The following is a 24545-nucleotide window of genomic DNA, read 5'->3' on the forward strand; positions in this document are numbered from 1 at the left end:
AATAATTCATAAATGGAACTAATCTTTTAATGACCCAGGAGGCAGTGCAGTTTATAGAGCAGGTCTAGATTAGAACGAGTAGTTTTTCCCAATTTAATTTTCTTTGATTGAGAAGGAAAAGATTTTCAGCTATTAAACGCAGAGCTTTGATCAGTTGCTAACTAAGCAGTAAGTTTTGTGCTCTCTACGTTGCTCAATGGAACTTACACATTTTTGCTTTGGCTTAAAGGCAAGTTGGACAGACTCCAAGTTATTTTCATGGTTATATAATGTCAAATGGAATTCTCAAACGACCTCTTTAGTAGTTCTATTACATGACTAATAGTTGTAATAGTTTCAATGCAATGGAGCTCATCCATATGTTGGCTTGAGGGAGAGACAAATATATACGGAACCTCTGCCAAAGATGCATTCTTTGATAAAGTACAAGGAAATGCCTAGGTTCGTAAAGGATGCCATGGAGGTGCAAAGGCCTTCAAGATTTGAAAGGAAAATCTGGATACTATTGCATTACCCACGGAGTTTTTTGCATTAGAGTAAATGGTTCTTGAGTTGGCCCACTCATTTTGCGTAAATATGTTGACCAAACTAAACCTTGCAATGGAGTTCTTGAGACAACTATTCCTTGTTGACGCAACACTAGTAGCGTAGAAGAAGGGGGGTTTAATTTGTGTTCCATTTATGTGTGGTGTTTGGTGCCCAACTTTGTAGTATCTAAATTTTCTCGACTCCTAGCTCCTTTATGCATTCCTTTAACCCATCGTTTATAACTGATTTGAGAATTTTTTCTTATGGGTTTCTTTTGGTCAAAGCTTGTATAAGTGTGTTTTTTGTTTTCCCCATATTTCCTTTGGCTGGTGGAAGTTATCAAAAAGCCCAAAAAAAGTTTGGGGTGTTTTATATTCCAAAGATTGGGTAGATTTTTAGAGTTCTGGAGTTTTTCTTCTTAGTATGCTTTTCCTCCGATCCCAATGCTTCAACAATTTACGCTAGATTGTCTTTTGGAGTTGCAATTCGAATATCTTTTTAGCTCATGCCTCTTGGTAAGGATTCCCTTTTTTTCCGATCCTTTTCACTATGCTATCTTTTAGAGGCATGAATTTGGTCATTCCTTTATCTACACCCTTTGTGCAATGAGTTCCTTGGTATCCCCAATCATTGACTTCAAACATTTCCCATCATATACTTTTTTTTTTCAATTAAAGATAGTTAATCAAAATGCTTACAAATCAGCATCATAATTTTTAACCAATTAGTAAACAGACCACGCAGGGTCTCAGCATAGACAAAATATGACCACACAGGGTCATGCTACTGTATCAATCTTTACCTTCATGGACAGCAATAATACCACAGTTTTCTATATTTGGGTCAAAGAAACTTATCAGTTCATAAATCTGAACATGCATATGTATCAGTCCCAGTAATAATAACTGAACATGATATTTAATCATTACATATCAAAAATTAGAGGCACGATTAGTTTATGTTGCCACAGTAATCATCTAGATCTTTCGAGCCCATTGGAGGATAAATGTTGGGAGTGTTGTCATTGGTTCTCACTACTATTGTGAAGTCTTCTCCATCATTTATGTGGAAACTAGCTCCATTATGAAAGCCTATGTCTTTCTTCAAGTCTCTTCCGAATATTTGCAAGTCCAAGTAGCTACTCATGAATGGGATGTTATTTGACTTGTTGAAGGGTTAGTGCTGTCCAAACTTGATCTCCACTTTATTTACACCCATTGTACTCTCTCTCATCAACTTCACAAACTTCTCTATGGAAACCTCCATCATCAATGTGATCTGCATAGAAATATCATGGAAGATAAGTCTTTTGAAAGACTCGGTAAGTGCTTTCCCAACACCCTTAATTTTTTCCTCATTTCTTGGTTTCCAGATAAACCATAAAACCTCAGTGGAAAAATTAAGCCAAAACAAGTTAATAGTTCTAGTCAGATCATTCAATGTATCAACAAGAATTTCTTTCCAATTGATAGTTCCTTTATCACCCCAACCTTTGAAATCATAACAGGAACAACTTCAAATTTCCTTGGCAAAAATACAATAAAAAAATGTGCTTAATTGTTTCAGGAGTCCTGCACAAATTAAATACTATCACACGATGAAGCAACATAACATGGAAGTTTTTGAAGTATGAGAAGCCATTTGAAACAAGCCTTTTTAGGCTCTAGAACATTACCCAAAGAACAGGAAATACATTAGCCCATGGCTTTTCGTACAGACCCATAACCTATTTGCTGTTAAGATAAGAGGATAGCATTCAGATTTATTTAACATTTTATAATTTTTTTGCACCCGAGGCAGCATAGATTAAGCTTAGCCTCTGCATTAAGTTGTCTATATTGTTCTCTTCAAGCTCTACAAATAATGCAGTATCATCAGCAAATTGGATGTTTAGCAGTTGGTCACTCTTAAGAAGGCAAATACCTTTCATTTTAGGGTTCAATATTGAGTCTCTTAAAAGATAATATAAAGCATCTGAAGCAATAATAAATAATGCAGGGGCAAGGGGGGATCCCTGCCTTATTGACCTCTCTAAAGAGAACTATGCAGTGAGAGTCGAGACATTAACTTCAACTTGGGCCACAACATCTTTCAATAAACCACCTAATAAAATCTTTCCTAATAAAATCTTTCTGGGACTTCATATACTTTTTCAAAGTCAGAGATGCAAGAATACCTCTAACTGGATATTGTAGCATGGGTATAAAGTATTCCTGACTCTCAATCTCAAAATTTTGCACTATATTACCTTATCTAGTTCACGAGTTTGGATCTAATCTTATTTGATTGCCTTGTGTAAAGATTCTATGATATCCTCGATCCCTAACTCCCAATACTTGCTTTCATATATCCTTTCAGAGTTGGTAATGTGAAGATACCTTTATTTGTATGCTTTGGGTTTAAGGTATGATTTATTCTTGATCTTTGATCCCTGATAAGTGGTATGGATTATGTGGCGTCCTCTATCCTTGACAATCTCCCTCTTATCTTTTTGGACTGATTAATACAAAGGTATTCTATTTTGTTCTTTTTGGCATGAGTTTTGTAGTATCCTTGGTCCCTAATTCCTTGTTCGCCTCCCTACACAACCCAAAGCACCATCAATGATTAGATTTGATGTTGCAACTATTCTAAAGGGACTCATGCAATGTTAACAATGGAAGAAGAGAATACCGTGCCACAATTATTGTGATGGTTACATTTTTTATGTGGATAATCCCATGCTACCTCGAGGCTTCCATTTCAATGAATTTCGTGGGATCTAAGCTCGCCTTGTATGTTACATTCACAACTTATAGTTCTTGGATTCTTGAAAGCAATAGGGCAACCACCAAAGTGTCATATATGTCAATTTGTTTCCAAAACAAGGGTGGACTATTTTTGCTCGCTATGTGATTGCAAATGCCAAAAAGCTTCAAGGGTTTCAACTCTTGCCAATCTAGTGGCTATTAGAACAACTTATTTTGTAAATCACAAAGATACCGTTGTATTGTAAATGGTTCTTGTAGTTAAATGTCTTGATGGTTCCATTTGCAAATCTTTTGGAAAACTGCACCTTAGGGTTTCCTCTTGCCACGTGTTGGTATGAATGTAATATGTACTTGACGAATGTTGTAAAATTCTAATTTGTTACAAGATTTGTAATGGCTATTTTCTATTACATATAATTTTTGAAAGTAGTCTAGGATGGATAATTAAGAATGCTCAGTTATGTGATACCAATATTTGTGGTGTATATTTATGCACAATTCTTTATGGTGTTTGTTTATGCACAATTCATATTCCTATATGATTTTAATATGTTGTTTATCATGGTATGTTGACTTTGTAACCTAAGATAGACACCAATCCCAAAGTTGATGACCCACTATGCACTCTAAATGAAGTCATCTTACAATAGTAGCTTAAGAGTGGGACAATCCATGGATCGGTGGTTTATCTGAGGAAACATTTATAGGAAGGTTTAATGATTTTTACCTTAAGAGAATAATGGGCCACATATTCTTGTTATGCAACAATGTGTTTATTAACTTAATAAGAGGTCTTACGTGCAATATGTTATTCTTTAGTCTTTACTATTGCAACGTTTTTCAACTTGTTCATCTTGAGTTGTGATTAATCTTGTTAAGGATACCTCTAGCAAGCCCCCTAAGTATAGTTGAGCTCGAAGTTATTGATCTTACCCAGCTTAGTAAATTGGTCATTTTGTACTTCTTGATCATAAGTTAGAGGTTTCTTGCTCCAAGTTTGATGCTTTTGGCACTTAGAGACCAAATTGGCTTTAGGGATTTTGGAACCTACAATTTTGAGCACCAATACGTAGGAAGGTAAAAAGTTGTGATGAACTTAGATTCAATATGTTGTAATAAAATGATGTGCTTGTTCAAGATTAATGAGATGGAAGGGAGACCTTATAATCTTGATGACCATTTTAGTCAAAGATATATAGAAAATGGACTTAACAAGTTGCCACATAAAAGTCATTAAATTAAGAGCTTTGTAGAAGTTGAATATCATGGAAAGTGTTACTTCTTGTAATGCCACCTGCATTTGCATTATGTTATTTGATTATTTTGAGCCGAGCTAGATTCTGTATATGCTTTGTTCCATGACTGTGCACATATTATTCGTTTGTATTGGCACCCACGTGGTGCATCCTGCTTAATAGTTATGGTTGTCCTTCATCGAGGCTTTGATCACTAGCTTCCCTGTCAGTCACCAACTTTCTTAACCTTTTAGCATTTGACAGGCGTCAACCCCCATACACCGTCTTACAACTTTGCAGATACTTGTGTTTTTGGTAAATAGTCGCCCAGGCCTGGTCTTTGTGACCTCCTTTTTATAAGGAGGCACCCCTTCTCTAGATATTCTTTTGTTCATATGATGGTATCATTGCTGATGTGGATAGTAGGTTATACATGTAGTTTCAATGATGATCATATCTGCATGATGACTCTACAATGATGTGACATGATGTTATATGATGATGTTTGGATTATTATATGAGGATATTTTGGTTTTGTTGGTGTTGTGTGATTACTTGATGATGTCTTGATGATGTAATGTGTAGATGAGATATGATGCTACTAACCATGGTTTCTATGTGACCCCGATTGGGGAATGACTAATGATATTCCAATTATATTATATTATATGTATATGTATGCACAAGTGTTTGTATGTTTTGGATGATGCAAGTATAGGGCATTGACTCCACGTGGCTTCACAAGTCTGAGCATGCCCACATTCTTTGACGATAGTTACAAGAGATAGCACAAAGCCAAACATGTTCCTAGCCTAAGCCATCATTACTAATTAGGACAATTTATCCCCTAATTCATGTGATTACACCTCCAGGTTGCCATTGAGGTAATTCTTGTAACCCTACTGCATAATGTGAGAAGCCAATAGGACTACATGTGCATTAGTTGTTATTTATTTATTGTCATCACATTAATATTCATATTAGTGGTATTTAGCATTATAGTTGCAATTTATATTACAATGTGCATTATGTCATATATGCACTTAAATTAATGTTATTGAGTGATTTTATATTTGGGGCTTTTGGGGGGTTTAGTGGTTTTGAGAGTTTAATTTGGCTTTTAAATTGTTTTATTATTCCCTTCTTCAAAAGAGAGCATATAATTTGTAAATTGAGCTCATTTTTCACATTTAGTGTATTTTTTTTTTTCTCGCTTTGCTCTTAAGAACCCTTTCCATGGCCACATAGTGATTGCCAAGATTGAATGATTTTGGAAGGGAGATTTTGTGGGTGTGGAGTTTTTTGAATTGGTTTGTGGAAGCTTTGTTGATGTTTGAATCTTGTGAGCATTGGTGGAGTGTGGGATTTGCAATTTGAATTTGAGTGATTCTTTCATTTTGAGGTAGGCTCTCTCTCAAATCCTCTTTTATCTTCAATTTGATTCTACTATGGATGTGTATGATGCATTGGGGGATGTGTTTTGATCATATTGTGATCATGTTTTGTTTTCGTAAGTGTTTGATTTTTGAATTTGTATGTGTTGGGATTTTGATGCAAATTGGGGGTGTTTTTGGGTAAATGTTGCTCAATTTCCTTTGGGGGTCTTGTTTGGTTGATGTGTTTGTGCTTTTGGGATGTCTTGAGGTAGTTCTCAAATGGGTTTGTCCCCAATTTGGCCTCCCATACTTTATTTTTGGTCAAACTTGATGCCCTAGGTAGCTTCTCGGAGCAAAATCTCGCAATTGCTTAAAGATTTTCAAATATGCTTATAGGATCACACAATTAAGGCTAGAATCACACAATTGATGAATAAATTACATGATTGCTAAACAAATTACAAATTTTCCATTTGGATTACACATTTTCTTCTAGGATTACGCAATTGGTTGCTCTAAGCTATCTTTTGGGTTTTTGACCTTCTTCACGAGTCCAATGAGTTGTTTTGCCTATTTGCCTTGGTGTTTGGGTCCAAATGACTTGTGGTATGATGAATTATGATGTCAAGGCATTCCTCCATGTGATGCCTTAGAGAAATTGCATTTGTATTTGTGAATTGTGATCAATCCAGTATCGAATTCTTGACTCAGAGACCTAGAGATTGCTTCTTGAGTAATTGCATTAGTATGCATTGTGATCATGACCTATTGAGATACTAGTATTATGATGATTGGTTCATATATATACATTGTTGTTCATCAATGTATGAGCCTTGGGTGTGGGTACCTAGAGTCAAAAGAGAAGTGGCTCTCAATGGGGGTAGGGCCTAAAGTGGTTGCTAGGATAATCTATACTGGGGAGTTGAGTTAACAAGTGAAAACCTATTAAAACAATGAGGTAAAAACCACATTAACAAGATAATTATGGATGCTCTTTGTGTAACTTGAGTGCTTGTAAAGGCTAAGGACATATTGGGAATGCCGGACATTCAGTGGGGCATTGATTTGACATGATCAAGTCTCCTTGTCTTCATGAAAGGACTACTCGGGTTTGCATGAGTCATCCCTTTGAGCTATGTGATGACACTCCTTGGTCTCTAGTATCTAATCCTGTGCAACCTTGAGTAGTGACCCTAATGTGGATTCTTAGTTGGTATCATCTTCTCATGATGTTGATTTGCATATTATTTCTTAGTGTATGTTGTGTATGCACTGTGTTTGATGTGAGTGTAAGCCTTTTGCATTCTTGTTGCCTTTCTTGAGTGTCTAGGCCTTGTGACTATCTCCACAAGCACAGTGAGGTGGACCTAAGGGTACCACATGGTTGGGTGGTGTTTCACACCACCATTGGGACCAATGGACTTTGTTTGTGAGTACCATGGAGAGCTTCATTGGTACCTTCCTCTCTTGATCTTTCTCTTTCCTTATCATTGCAAGTTGTAGAGTATATGTTATTTGATTCAAGCATTGTAAATTATGAACACTTCAAATGGAAAATGATGTCATGAATACATAATGATATAAGTAGAGTAGATGTTAGTGGATTGGTGTTGGAATTGACCACCACTCATGAGTATGCATGCTTTCTACTTGATTCTAATTTATGATGTTATCATAGGAACACTTCAATTGGTGCTTTAAAATGAACATAAACAAGTAATGTAATGACTAGATGATTAATGGAGTTAATTCTTGATCAACTATGAGGTCATGAATCATGCTTAGACATGCTATGAAGATAATGATGCTAGGGAACCCTTAGAGGAGTTTGTTAGAGTTGAATGTTGAGTCTTTCACAATGCGTAGTTGTACATGAATAGTTAACCTATCTTGAGCTGTGAGCTTAGTTCTTATGTATGTACTCACATGATATTTTAAAATATATATATTTCCATGTCTTTTCTTGTGCTTTTTGCTCATATCCTCTAGGATTCCTTGGTGGGGCGTTACACTTCTACCAAGAGTTAGCTTAGTTTCAAACAAAACAAAATAAGAAAAAGTACTGATAAAACAAATTGAAAATCTTACTTAACTAACATTATGGACAATAAGGGTGATTCCTTTTAAACTCAAATTGCATCCTATAATAGACAAACCCCAAATGAAAACTCAAATTGCATCCTATAATAGACAAACCCCAAATGAAAAATTTAACATGGTAAAAGATGATATGGAAGATAGGTCTGATGCTCTAAAAGGGAAGGTAGCATATATTGACAAAATTGAAGAATCCAACAAGTAGCAAGTGATATAAGATGTGACCCAAATCCTTTAATGTAAGTTCTTGATTAAGACCAAAATGGTGATTGATGGAAGCCCTTGATGGTTATTCAATGGAGAAATAATATGCCATCTAGCTATATAGCACTTTCAAGTGGATATCACATTATAATCCATTTTTGTTGTGTCAAGTGCTATAATGGTGATACCAATTGGTAGGTCTTTGAACAATGTTCTTAAGCTAGAGAGACAATTTGCTAGTGATGATGTTGGGTTTAGTGTTGGTGACGAATGGACAAATATTAGTGCTTGGGTGCTTGAATAAGAGAGCTCAACAAAGGTGCTAATATTGTTGGGAAATTTAAATTCATGAGGATTGGTTACGATGTGAGCAAGATCATTGAACATATAGGTCACGATGAAGCAAACATTAAGTATCATAGTGTCTTGAAATACAAATTATTTATCTATTTTGTTAAAAATGAAAAGCTAAAAACATAGTTTATAAGTAAATAATACAAAAGACTAATGGTAAATATAGTGTAAATAATCACAAAACATTGGAAAAGAACACATGGTGTGTGGTCACCCTAAGTGTAAGGCGATGCCTCTTATAGATTATTATGTTGAGGGATGACTTTGGTGTGTAGGTATAGAGTTGGATGATAGTGATCATGTTCTTTCCATCACATATTGATGTATGGTAAATATAGAGTAAATGACCACAAAACATTGGGAAAGGACACATGGTGTGTGGTCACCCTAAGTGCAAGGTAGTGCCTCTTACAGATTATTATGTTGAGGGATGACTTCGGTGTGTAAGTATATAGTTGGATGATAGTGATCAGACTCTTTACATCATGGATAGATGTAAGAAGCTGAAAAACATAATAATTTTTCAGCTCCCATACGTTCCTATGAGAGATAAATGACTCTTGAAGAAGAATGTGTTATAATTCTAAAGCTTCTATGGTTTTTTCAATTCCTATTTTCGGGAGTCTAACTAAGATGGAAGGTAGTCAGAAAGCTTGTGTAGTTTGAAGCATTTCAAGATTGCATACTCTTTGGAGCACTTTGTATTTAAGACTTGTTGAGTTAGTTTTAGATGTATCTTGCTCCACTATCTTGGAATTAGGATCACTATCTAGATGAAAAGCCTCATGTGGAGGATGCATATGAAATGTCACTAAGGGAAGAAGTTTCCTCTTTCTTCCCTTAGGAAGTGAGACTAAATCCAAGTGTGATTGTTGACCAAGGTACATTATTATTTCTTCATTGCTAAGTCCCATTCAACAATACCCTTTGCTTCCTCAAATGTTTGTGAACTATAAGCTCGATCTATGCATGCATGAGGAAAATCCAAATACTATGATTGAGTTGTAGTATATGATGGATCCCCAATATATGTAGCTACTATAATGTCTCACAAGCCCAAAATGGAAGAGTAGCTGAAGTTGAAGAAGGCATGTGTATTAGAGAGTGTGGGCTAGAAGATGGAGTGGGAAGATGAATTTTATGTATCTCTAAACTAGAATAACTATCTAGATGAAAGCATCATGTGGAGGATGAATGATAATTGCCAATAGTAGGGGAAGGATTTTTGTCAAAAATTGACACTTTAAACAATTATCACATCATGAGTATTAAGATGATACCCATTGACTCAATTAGGATAACTCACAAATATGCAAGGCTTTCTGTGTGCTTCCATTGGCTTGTGTTTCTCTAAAGGTATGTGGAAGCTTGAGATCCAAAAATTCAAAAGTGCTTAATTGATGGCTTGCAATTTCTCTAAGCCTCAATTGGAGTAATTCTTCCAAGGCTCCATGTGGAATGCATGATTTTGTATGTACTTAGTTTATAGTTTATTACTTCAACCTAGTATTGTAGTGATAGCGACTGAGATTTTTTCATGTAATTGACCCTTTCTTGAATGGACATGTTATGCTAGTTTGTTACTACTCCAAGCCTCAATTGGAGTAATGCCTTCCAAGGCTATGTGGAATGCGGTTTTGTATGTAGTTAGTTCATAGTTTCTTCCTTCAAACTAGTATTTTAGTGCTAGTGATTGAGATTGTAGCTCACAGTTAGCCCTTTCTTTCAAGGACATTTTCTTTCTTTCTACTACTACATTCTATTGTGGGCAATATGGAACAATGTGTTGAAGATTTAATCCTTCATTAGAATAGGAGTCTTCAATTTGATGATTGACATATTCCTTTCCATTATTAGTGCAAAGCACTTTGATGACCTTGCCTATTTTTTTCTTAGTTAATGCCTTGGAGTGTTGAAACTTTCCAAACACCTTATTTTTCTTGTGAAGAAAATAGACAATTGTGAAATGTGAGAAATCATACATGAAAGTATGAACATATAGACATTTGATCAAACACAAAGTGGGGAAGGGGACACCTAGATCACTATCAACTCAAGAACTTTAGAAGTTTTTGTTGGAAACCAATAACACTGAGAGGTGGGGATGAATCAATGTTATACCGGAATAGAAGATTTTAGCCTTAACAAAACATACATACACCAATCGGTATACTGGTATAAATAGAATTGAAAGAAGTAATGCAACTAATGAGCCAGACACATAGATGAGAACCATAACACACATATTTATACGTGAAAAACCGCAATGAGAAAAAACCACGGTAGGATTTGTGACCCACAATATCAATTCACTGGCCATATAAAGAGATATTACAATATATGATGGGCCTGCACTTACAGAAAGGCTTAAAGCCTAGAGCACACTACTCATCACAAAAGGAGCCTCACTGACTACATAACAATCCAGACAACATTCTGGAGAATAATGAACTGCTTAGTATAGCATCTCCTATGCCAAAATACAGTTCTGGTTTAAGCTCTGTCTGTTCTAGTTAAAATCCTAAACCTTAGTACCGGAATAACCCTTACAATGAATTCCTCACATACATAGTCTCACTGATATATTTCACATTACATTACACCCATCTTCCTATTCATCCACATCAAAAGTGATCTAATCAATCTCCCCTATATACCCTATACAAATTTATGCCTTATGTTGGCTTACAAGGATATATACAATTACATATTATATGTCGGCCTTATAACATAAATGAATAAGCATTAAAACAAGTTGCTGATGCCGGATCCAAGATGTGTCGACCTCCAATACTGATATCCTTTACCATACCATGTCGGCTCGCATTGCGGGTGACCAAAGAAATCTTCTATCCTATCGGTGCTAGTGTCGGTGTCGGTGTAGAGTCTGTGAAGTGCTTGTCGGTACACCATATGAAGCCTGAACCCAAAAACATGTTGCCATCAATGACAACATAATGAAACCTAACCAATAGAGTGTCAATTGCCAACAATCTCCCCCTTTGGCATTGATGGCAACACTCATGTGAAAAATGGTCATGGTTTCAACTACCGGTTTCATCCTGCCCTGCTCCCCCTGAGCTGATTATGCAAAATGCTCCAATACTCCAAAATTCCAAAAACTTTGTAACTCCCCCTAATGTATGCAACCCTTCATTCTTTTTCACATGTATACTACTCCCCCTTTGACATCAATGCCCAAAAATTGTAAAAAGAATGTCAAAGAATGATAACTGTACACTGAATACCTCAAAAAGCATGTCTTACCGGAGCTTGACCTATTTCAAGATTTCCAGGTAAGCTTTCTCTAATAACTCCACATAAATATCCCAGTCGGTTTTGAATGTGTCGGAGATAGATACAAGTCCACTCAGTGAATATGCAAGTGATTCTTTCTCATTAACTTTTGTCGGTGTGGGCTTACCAAGCATATCCATACATTCCTTCTTATGTACACCAAGTGAATCCAATCTTGGACTCACCAAACCTCTGAGACTTCTGGCTCTCCGAATGATCTTATCTCTTTCTTTTTCAAGAGCAGAAATTTGATTATCCAAAGTCAAAATTTGTCCATCAATAGATGTGGTCATTGAAGTTAGTCCATCAAAAGAGTTAGCAATACTAGCAATTTTGTCATGTACCTCTTTTCTCTTTTCATCCACTTTTGTTGTAAGAATCTCTGTATTGCAACATACATTGTATATATTAGTACCTTGTTTCAAAGAATTTTCTATCAAAATTAACTTCTCCTCAATCTTTTTCTTCTCTGTGTCAATGATCTGATCAAAAGCGACTCTCTTAGCCAAAGTGATTTTTTCAAGTGCCAGCCGATTAGAGATCTACTGTAATGATTGAAAATCTTTAGAGATGTGTTATGTTATTATCTTAAGTTTGCCGGAAGGGCTCGCTTCATTCTCGATCTTACATTCCGGGACCAATCTGTGCAAAACATTTATGGATTGATCTATACTCCCTTTGTTTATGGTTCCCTCCATTAGTTTCTGAGCAGCCATCATCATCAATTATGTGGGACTCATCTCTGTGATGTTTTTCTTTTCCACTAGAGAAGTGTCAATTGTCAATAATGATGTGGTAGCAACTGGTTCCCTATTAGATTCCCCTATGTTCTCTGGTGATTTATTCTTTATTACCTCCTCACTTGCACCAGTGGCTTCGCCGCTTAGTGTAGTCTGTGCAACTGTCAGTTCCTCTCTAGGAACAGTATCCTCAACCTGTACATTAGTATCTGGAGGACAAGTGTCCTCAATGTTAGTATCATGTACAACGTTCTCTGCATTAACTAGTGTTTCTGTATTTGTCTAGTGCATTTGTGTTAACTGGTGGCTCAATTTTCACCATTTTGATATTCTTCAAAACTGAGGGTAAAGTACCCATAATTCTTTTACCTTTCCCTTCAACCGGTGTATCTACAGTATCAGTCTTTATCTCCGATGAAGTGAAGAATCCTCTATGCTCTCCCAACAATTTTATCCAACCCTTTTGTGTTTCCTTTATTATCTCATTCATCCTTCCTAACATCAGGCTAGTTATTCTATGTTTGTTGTTGAAAACTTTCCTATCTGTAGCCTCAATTGTCTTCTCCATCTCATCTGGAGTTATAGCAACACATATAGCTAAAAGTTCTTGCATCTTAATGTGTTTGTCTTCTAGAATCTAACATGTTGTATAGCTCTGTCGGTATTTGATTTTCTATTTCAATTAATGCTTTCTTATAGATGTCTAAACATAGAAGAATTGCTTCCTGTACCTCTCTCTGTTCATCAACTTTAAATGTATCATAATAAGAATTGACATTTTTCAGCATCCCATCCTTAGTTATTTCATCTACAATTTCAGCACAAGTCTTAGGTGGAATAATTGTTACATTACCAGTTTCTAGTGTCAAATCAGTGTCACTCTTCTTCCTCCTTCTAGTAATACCAGATGCACCTGATGGTGTAGCCTTGGGTGCCTACTTCTATGTCGGTAATTTGATGGTAACCTTCCTAACCAATTGTTTCTTTGGTTCCACTTTAGATTCTTCTGGTTTCTTCCTCACAACCCTTTTGAAATCTAATGGTGTCTCATCATCAGTCTCAGAATCTATAGCCACAGGTTCAATGTGAACTACCGGATCCTTCCTCTTTCTCCCTTCCTCCGGGACAACATCAATGAGTGCCTTAATATCTCTAGAACCTTCCTGTACAAACTTGCTTGCCTTACCTTCTTGTTTTTCCCTCTTCTTCTGGTTGAACTCAGTTTCAGCCTCAAAAGTCTTTTGTTGTGTTGTTCCACAAGGTTTTTCTGCTTCATCTATTTTTGCATCAAGTAGATTTTTTGCATATGCATCCACCTCATATCCCATTTCCTCTATTCAAATCTTCTAGGGCTTGACTGCCTCCATGAGAGTCACATCCTTCTTAATCATGAAACAAATGTCAGTAGAGTATTTCTCTACTATTTTCTCAGGTATCCTTATTCGAGACCTCATAGATTTCTGAGAATCCTTGAAGTAAACTCATACCTTATCATCTCTAAGACTTCCCAATGTAGCAATTGATTGCTTAAGCTGTCTTCCTAATGGGATGTCAAACACCCATTGCTTCCTTCCAGAACCAGGGGTACTATTCAAAAAGTATAACATCAAGCATACTAATAGATTTCCATACCGGAAGGTTCCCTTCTTCTCACCTTTAATCTTCCCTAAATTGATCAATAACTCCTCAAGCATCCAGTCACAAAGATCTAACTTGATATTTTCTCTCATCATCCTATATGCGGCCAAAATACATGAACTAGAAACTGAATTCAGTTGGTTAGACTGAGTTACCTTGTAGCCTATGGTCATGCTGCCGAATTTGATGTCAGTGTTAGTGATAGTGCTCACCTTCATCGATCTTTTGTCTGATGTAGCACCGATGATCTTCCTTATGAAGTCATTTGATACTTTCTTATTCGGATGTTGCCTTGTTGATGGCAAACCAATAATTGCCCTGATGGCTTCCTTAGTGATTTTGTAGGGTCGATCTAGCCATATGAATTCCCCATGTACTCTACTCAGTACATATCTGACAATCTCATCCTCGAATTTTGGAATATCCAAAATATCAGTGAACCCTAGATCTTCGATGTGTTTATATGTTGGTTTGATTTTACCAGATTCTCCCATGAGTTCATTCATATACATCCCTTTGATCTCTGAAGTGCCTAAGTCCTCTATATGACAATGAATATAGGCCCTAACATCTTCCACATATACCACTCCCTCTAGGATGCAAGAAAACGCTCCAACCGAATCTTCCTTGGTAGCCACATGTGGATACCATTTGAAAATTGGTCTGGGGCGGTCCTTAACTTCTATTACAGTTGGGTTTGCAATGAAAATAGGAGCAAAAGATGATCCCAATTCCATGATTCAAGAAAAATACCTTTAGAACGCTGCCGTTGAAAACCTCTTAACAAATCCTTCCAGATGTCGGTGTGATCGTTCGAGATGAAATTTGATTGCCTCTGAATAGCTTCTGATTGCACTAAGTTGCTCTGAATCGCTCCGAAATTGCTCTGAATGCTGGGTGAATAATAATGAAGTGTAATCGACCTTTTATCCATCGAGAAAACCCTAATTTTTTGTTGACATAAATGACTGTCGGTGAATGATATCGGATCTCACTTTGAATATATCAATGCCGAATAATCCTCTCCAATATCTGGAACATCTTCCAGAATCTCCTCCAGGGGCATATGCATCATCTTTCATGAAATTTGCCTACCTCTAAGGCATCTGCCTTAGTTACCGGATGTGCTCACTGCCGGTGCAGGAACAACCTCTTATGTCGGATAGGTAATTGGGACATTCCCATCTGATGATTGCTCTTCAGTCTTTCTAACCCATCTCTGAGTATGATCTTGCCGGATTTCATTTACCTTCTCTTTGCCCTTATCATTTGATCCTCCATTGCCAACCGGTAGATTTCTGCTTTTGCAAAATTTAGGAATATGTCCAACTTCATTGCATGCATAACATGTAACATTGTTCTTTTGAATTGCCTTGCTAAAATCTGTGAAATTGCTTGACCTGCACTGATTAGCCATATGTCCAAATTTTCCACAAGAATAGAATTTTACATACGTTCTACAATCTTCTGTCTTATGACTAATTTTATTGCATTTAGAACATTTACCGGGAGCAGAATAAGGGTTCTGATTTGTTCGTTTCTACACTGTCTAGCCATGTGACCAAATCTATTGCAAACAAAACATCTACCATTGAATTTATAAGCATTGAATTGCCTTACCAATGCCTTATGGTTTTGATCTGCATTAGCAATACCAGAACTCTGTCCTTGCTCAAATCCAAGTCCACTGGAATCTCCAATCCGCCTCTGTCTCTTTAGTAACTCATCAAGTTGTGTTGCGTTGATCTTGAATTTTTCTTTGTACTCACTTGCAACAATTAAATTATCTCTTAGTGCTGTCATTTGTCTCTCAATCTCTTTCTCATTGCTCCGATATTGTACCAAATTAGACCTTAATATTTCATTTTCATGAGCCAACCTACCACATTCTTCAAATTTGTTCTTCAGGGATACAACAAGATTTTCTTCCCTTTTCTTTTTGTCCTCAATATCCTTAGACAACCTCATAGTCATAGTTTGCATTTCATTCTTTATAACCATGTTCTCTTGACTCAATTTCTTAAGTGCATCTTTCTCTTCATCATCCTGATTTTGCAAAAGTTCCTTCCTCCTAGCTTGAACCAATGATAGTCTTTCTTGTAGGACAAGAATAAATTCTTTAGCAGAATTCAACTCATCTTGTAGCTTTAAGTTCTTCAATCTTTCAGCATCAAAATCTTCAAGTGCCATCTCAAGCTACTTCTCCAAAGCCATATTCAATGCTTCTGGTTTCAGGATCTTCCTAACTTCCTCCGAGGCACAAGGCTCTGATACCAATTGTTGGAAACCAATAACACTGAGAGGGGGGGGGGGGTAATCAGTGTTATACCGAAATAGAAGATTTTAGCCTTAGCAAAACATACATACATCAACTGGTATACCGGTATAAACAAAATTGAAAGAAGTAATTCAACTAATAATCCAAACACATAAATGAGAACCATAACACACAAATTTATATGTGGAAAACTCAATGAGGAAAAACCACAGTGGAATTTGTGACCCACAATATCAATTCACTGGCCATATGAAGAGATATTACAATATATGATGGGCCTGCACTTGCAGGAAGGCTTACAGCCTAGAGCACACTCCTCATCACAAAAGGAGCCTCACTGACTATATAACAATCCAGGCAACAATCCGGAGAATAGTGAACTGCTTAGTATAACATCTCCTATGCCAGAGTACAGTTCCGGTTAAAATCCTAAACCTCAGTACTGGAATAACCCTTACAATGAATTCCTCACATACATAGTCTCTCTGATATATTTCGCATTACATTACATCCATCTTCCTATTCATCCATATCATAAGTGATTTAATCAATCTCCCCTATATACCCTATACAAATGTATGCCTTACGTCAGCTTACAAGGATATATACAATTACATATTACATGTTGGTCTTATAACATAAATGAATAAGAATTAAAACAAGTTGTCGATGCCGGATCCAAGATGTGTTGGCTTCCAATACCGATATCCTTTACCATACCATGTCGGCCTGCATTGCCGGTGACCAAAGAAATCTTCTATCCTGCTGGTGTCGGTGTAGAGTCTATGAAGTGCCTGCCGGTACACCATATGAAGCCTGAACCCAAAAATATGTTGCCATCAATGACAACATAATGAAACCTAACCAGTAGAGTGTCAATTGCCAATAGTTTTCATTTCTTTTCCTTAGTCATATTTCCTTTAGTATGTTTGCCTAAGATACAACCATGACAAACACTTTTGGCAAAGGATATTTGAGGTAGTCTTGTAATCATTTGATGACTTTCCAATAATTGAAGATGTGGTAAATCAAGTGACCAAATTGCTCATGCTATAGTTTATGCACTTCATTTGTGAGTCAAAAGGGCATTGGAAGGCAAATTAGGCACAAAACGTAAATAGTATACAAACATGTTTTATGGTATGCCTTTTGAAGTGCAATTTGGGAATCATCTTAAAAATCCCTAATGGTGAATGTCTCTCAAATAAATTTAACTCACTTTCTTGACCTTGTACCACTTAACTAGTAGATAGAGAGAAGGTTGGATGAAAATGAAGATACCTAAAGACCATTGTTGGCATGTCCTCCAATCATCTCAATTGAACCAACAATTATAGAATCCTCATTCATGTGAATTTTCAATGTTGAGCATGGCTTAAGTGAAGAAAAAGTGTTCACCTAATGCAGCCATTTGGTGTGGGTACCCAAATTAAGTATAATGTTTGAGAAGAGGATGAGACAATAGCTATGAGAAATTTACCTTGTCCTTTCACGCGATATGATTCTTTTTGAGCAGCTGAGTGAGAGCCTATTTTTATCCTTATACATGTAGACACATAATGCCCTATCTTTTGGTAGTAACCACACTTAGCAGCCCTCTTCCTTGTTTGAATTTTTCCTTTTGGAGTAGAGGAGTTAGACTTAGTTGATTTGATGTATTTTCTTTCTTCTCCTATGTACATGAAGTCTTTTGGCCTTTTTGACCCTTTTGAGATTGCTTGGATATTAAGGCAATGAATTTTGAAGGCTTACTAAATAGTATCCCTATTTGAATAAACTTAGCCTTCTCACAAGTGAGACATTCTATAAATGCATCAAAGGAGGGCATGGTAAAATCATTACCTAAGGCATCTTTGTAACATAGAAGGTTAGATAAAAAGGCTAAATATTCAAAGACCCATTGTAACATAGAAGGTTAGATAAAAAGGCTAAATATTCAAAGTTATTAGGATCCAAGCTATTTTATCCATTCAATAATTGATAACCACACATTTAATCAATTTTACCACACAAACATTTAGCTTTTGTCCAAATTTTGTTAGGACTTCTAAGAAATTGAATGAGAAATAAAAGGCCATGTGAAATTGCATAATAAATGGGCCAAATGCTTCATCTATTTATTCAAGAATTTTACTTTAGCTATTGTGGTAATTAGTCATGTTTCTACAACAGTAATTATTTACCAAGAACCTCTACTTTGTACAATTATTCATATTTTACTTTTCCAAGAATTTAAGTAATCAAAAGGTGTGTATTAATCTAGAATGAACCATGTTGGACTCTACAAAAAGAAGAATATTGAGAAAAACAAAATAAAATAATAATTACATATCTTGTTACTCGCATTTAGTAGAACCTTCCCAAAAAGACAAAGTTGGACACTTTATTTTAGTGCATTTTTACAACATAACAAGCACATATACTCTCATTTATAGGGTACAAAAGTATTTACATTTTTTTAAAAATATGTTTGACAAGATTAAAAAAGACACAGACTTAGAATGCTTATGGAATTCTAAGAAATTAATTTTTTTTCTTACTTCCAATATCATGGGCAAAAGTAATGTCTAATTAAAAAAAAATAAAGGAATGACTTCAAAATAAATTGTAGGCTAGTTCAAAAAATATGAGAAAAATACTTTTTGATCTATTCTAATATATATGTATGATATATTTAGAATCATTCTAAGCCATTTTCTCTGACCTAACAAAGTAACAAGTGGAAAATGCTTGAGAACACCTTTTGATTGATAACATATCATAAGATGCTGGCACGACATGCATACATCCACAAAATTAACTAGTTTCAAGACAAATCACACTAAAATTTGATGAGAGAAAATAAAATCACATAGTTAATGCAAAAATGACGCAAAACTATAGCTATTGAGAAGAGATCCTTAGCATCCTAAAAGTGGAAAAAGGTTATGTAAGGGTTGGAATGAGCCTACAAAAAATCTAATTGAATTGACACTAAATTAAATAGAATTTTTATCTGAAATTGTAACAGTATCCAATTTATATCATTACACCCGCCTTCTCTGATTATAATTATACTCATAATCATACTCACATACATATTAACTAATCCTATTTTTTTTTACTATTTATAATATATATTTTATTTACCTCTTTATACTAATCATCTTCTATATAAATGTAAAATAATTTACCCTACTTTAAATCCTCCATGCTTCATCTCTTCTACTTGTAATGTTTTAATAATTACACAATGGCACAAACAAGATAACACAAACAAATATGATACATTATCAACATGCAATCAATAATTAATTATATGAATGAATATAAATATTAGAGTAAGGTATAAGAGTTTTAATTATACTCCACTATCATAAATGGTACTTAACACGTTGCCCATGAATTTGTAGTAATTCTTAAATAAAAAATTCTTACCTAGAGTAATTTTCAATGATGTATAGCCCAACCACCAGGTATCAAACTTTCCATGCTTTTGTTTTTCTTAGAGATTGGTATTCTACATTCAAAATAGGTTACCTAGTTGAATGTTTCTTTACTCTTTTTTTTTATCAAATAGGAACTTTATATTTTCATGATGTTCAATGTTTCTTTCATTTTCTATTATTATTTTTTCATCTAGTTAAATTAATTTGGTGATCCTTAGGTGCTTGAATATATTTCAATTTATTAAAGAAGTTTGATACAAAATTTTAAATTTATAGATAATGTAAAATATTTTCTATATAGTAATTCAAATTGTCTTCTACTTATATTTTTTTTTTGGAAGTAATTAATTTAATTTATGGTACGAGGTTCAATCTGTTAACTCTCTTATTGTTTCACTTCAAGTTTCTTTTAAAAATCTAGTTGTTTTTTTATTAGGTATGTGCAGGATCATGGTGGGTCAAACAAGCTCTTAAGTGGGAATGAAAATCGGAAAAATAGAGTTAGGCAACTTGACATAAAAATTTGAACAAGTTACCATCATTATTTCAAAAAATTGTAAGAATAGAATCTATAGAAAATTGAATGTAGTTTCTAGATGACTAGTTGTTTTCTAAAAGAAAATAAATCTATTTGATGAAAATTTGAAATTTCAATGCAGTAGTATTAAAATTTTAAGAAAAAGATAAGAAGCAGGTGTCTGTTTGACCACCTTAACCACAATAAAATCATAATATTTTTTTTATATGATTTTACATATAAGTAGAAGACTCGTGTTCGGATGTGACACATATTTTTTTGCATTTTAAAAAAAATTGATAATTAATTATGGTTTTTTTACGACAACTTTTTAAGAATATAAACACTCATATGTCTGACCACCATAACTTGGTCAAAATTTTATGAAATTCATTTTAAAAAAAAAATAAAAAAATCCTATAGTATACGAAGAATAGAATGTGACGCACATTTCGGATTCAAAAAATGGGATACTGTTTGAAAGATAGATATTTTTCATTCAGTCTATCAATCAGGACTTTGGTTAGAATATTGCCACTTTTTGGCCTCTCAAGATCTTGCACATAGCCTATTTATGAGATTTAGTTTATCTATTTCCTTGAGGATGATAATGTTTGTACATTTCTTTGTTTGTGAGACAAAATTCTTAGAACTCTAATCTTTTCTTTACCAAAATGTATTTTTTAAAAGGAGTTAGAACTAAATCTTGATAGTCTACCTTATTGCAATTCCATATATGGATATAAATTTAGGTTTACATATTAGTTTAGTTTCAAAAACAAAAACATTTAAGTTTGTAGGAACAAATATTAAATTTGCAATTGTAAATTTAAGCTTAATAAGTGTGTAGTTCAATCAATTCTATCAAATTTCCACAATCCATTACAATAAGGAAAACAGTTTCTCGGATTTGATTGTGTAAGAGTTTTAAACATCAACATTTCGGATCACACTCTGTGATCCATCATTAGGATAAATGAGAATTCAAGGAGATGAAAGATGATGGATCATGGAGTGTGATCCGAAATGTTGATGTTTAAGTGTGTAGTTATTATGACAATTTATAGACACAATTTACGTCATCGTAAAAATTTAAAATTTGGAAAATAACTATTCTTAAGATCTTTAACATGCTCTGTTATCTTTAAAATATCAATTTCAAACTACTTTAATTTATACATTTAACACAACATTTATTATGTAGCTCTTCTAAAGGAATTCCTAGTCAGGCGGGTGGAGTGGGGTCATTCGTGACCATAGGGGAAATCTTATCCTTGCCTACGTGACCAATTTGGCTACACAAACTTTGAGTTTGGCAGAGGTTGCAACAATTTACTATGGTTTGGCTATAGTCAATGAAAGGAGGTACAATCGAATCATCATAGAAGGTGATTCAAAGGACACCATCCTTTTGCTCAAGAACAAAAAAAAACCTGTCTTGAAGTGTCAAGACCTCGTTGCCAAGTGTCAAGACCTTATTCATAGGATTAGCCATGTCTGTCTTTGTCATACAAGAAGGGAAGGCAATAAAGTTGTGGATAGGTTGGCTTCATTAGGACCATTTTCCAATAATTTGAAAACATGGATGAATATTTATGATATCCCAGATTTGGTTCATGTTGCTATCTTTGAGGACATAAAGATTAATGATGGAGTATAATCCAAGGATCACCTTTTTCATTATTATCACCACCCTTTTGGTTAGTCCTTTTCTGTTTTGGTTGCGAACATTTCTTTCAAACAATAGTGTCACTTTCCCCTTCCCTCGTAAGTGTTGTTGTGTTCAAATTGCTAGTTTTTGTTCTCCCCACCTGGTTTTTACTCTGAAGCTCTTTGTGATTGTGATTGGGGGGGGGCTTATACAAACTAAACCCTATTGTTATGATGAATTTAAAAGCAATGCCAAGTTATGGAAGAATCAAGGGGGACTTGGATAGTTATGTTGAAGGCATGCAAGGTATTGACCCGAAGCTCTACAAGAATTTTGCTTAGTCCTAGAAAAAGTGGGAGGTGAACATAAGGGGAGTTGCTTTCAGAATCACTCTGGACATGATTGCTATTGTCACTGGTTTATCTGAAGAGGGAATAACTTTCCCAAAGAAGCCAAAAGGGTCCCATAAGGAGGAATTTAAGAGTTTTTTCACACTTGGCAAAGGAGTTTCCAGGCTACAAAGAGGGTATAATAGAGAAGAGCTACTTGATATTTGGAAGAATGTTACCCTTTTGCCGATGAAATTCTTTTCTCTGGATGGGCTGTTTAAAAGATTTCATACCCAACTTTTCTTGATACTAAACCATCTTAGATACAATATTAAAATGAATTTGGCCTGCTGGGTCCATTCTTATTTGACTCAATTAGTTGCTAGAGCCAATTCCAAAAAATACCTTCCCCTTCATCAAGGGTTATTCTTAGACCCTACAAATTTCATCTAGCTTTAACCCCATCTAGTGGGTCCATTTTGAGCCCCCTAACCCCTTGTCGAACCCCAATTTAGTGTTGGAGCTCTCAGGGGCCCCCATTGTGAAACCTAACCCTAATGTTGGCTCCTCTTCTAAACCCAAGTTAGTTCCTACCCACTTTAACCTCATCAGAGAAGTGAAACAAAAAATTTCTCTTAATTTGCCTTCTGAGGATGTGGAGGTGTTGGAATCGAAAGATTAGGAAGCTTATGAGGAATTTGATTTCTCCTCCGACTCAAAATCAAATTGGTTCCCTATGGCTTTGAAGGAGGTTTCCCCCTTTCCTCTTGATTGGGAGGTTCCCATTGCTAACTTGGCCTTCCTACGTTGGATTCTAAGGTGTTGAAGCTGGAAGAAAGTATTGGGCAACAGGACAGTTAATAAATGGCTATTCTCACAGTTCAATGTGGCTCTTAGAAATATTCATAGGCTTGAGGCTATGACTGAGGTAGGAGCTAGGGTGGATAAATGGGTGATGGAGGAAAATGACCAACAGATTTGGGAATCTTCTAGTAATATGGCTGGTAAATTAGACAAATGGGACAAAATTGGCAGGATACTGAATGACCTTTTGATAATATTATTTTATTATATCAATTGAAAAATGTTTAAAATCCAAATATTAAATTGAAGAAACACACTTCAAAAATTAAAATTGAAATTGAAATTTTTTCAACACCTTATTTTTATTTTTAAAATTATATTATCAAACAATCTATATACAAAACTTCACCAAACAACAATAGGGCAAGTGCACAAAGATGGTGTGCAAAAAGGGAGGTGTAAGTGGACACTTTTTTCTTAAATCAGGTGAACCTGAACTTGGAGGCAAAAGTTGAAAGTTGAAAGTCATCCACTCAAGATATGAAGATAATCAAAGAACAAATATTATAGTACTCTGAATCTAGTTTCCAAACTAATAATTTTTTTAAAAATTGGATAAGATTAAGGGGGTCAAATCCGTCTTGCACAAAAAAAAGACCTTGATTTTTTTTGAAAAACATAACATAGTGTCTGACATGCACATCAAAAAATTCATAGTTTGATTTAATTTTTTGACAAATCCTTTGGCAGAAAGATAGTTAAGAGTACTGGAAGTTGTGTAATTTTTTGTTGAGTATTTTTTTTAAAAGATTTTTCCAATCGAGCACATCCTGAAAATCAGGTACCTGTTCATGCATGGAGCATAACTTGCACCAAAACAATTGAAAATACATTTCTTTAATTTTCTTTTTGTAAAGAATCAAGTGCACTACAATAATATATAAATTTTTTAAAATTTGGATGAGTAGATCAAAAGTTATTAAAAAAATGGTACACGTATGTCTCTGAGAACAATGGAGACATTGGTAAAAGAAATTCAATAATAATATGTTATTGTTGTTCAAATTTTAAAAAAATTATATGGTTAGAAAGCTCGGAAGATGGATGAAAATATGGTGGTAATTTTAGAAATACCCACTTGATGAAGTGTAAACCTGATGATGAAAAAGTTGAGAAACCAAGTTGATAAAACAAAACACATCAAAAAGGAGGGAAATGGAGGGAAATCAAGCTTCCAACCTGCAGCTTTGTCATCCAGGCCTATTCACAAGCCTAAACAGTCAAAAACACGTATGGGATCCCTATACTATAAATAGCAC

This window comes from Cryptomeria japonica, chromosome 10 (genome assembly GCF_030272615.1).
Source record: "Cryptomeria japonica chromosome 10, Sugi_1.0, whole genome shotgun sequence".
Lineage (NCBI taxonomy): Eukaryota > Viridiplantae > Streptophyta > Pinopsida > Cupressales > Cupressaceae > Cryptomeria > Cryptomeria japonica.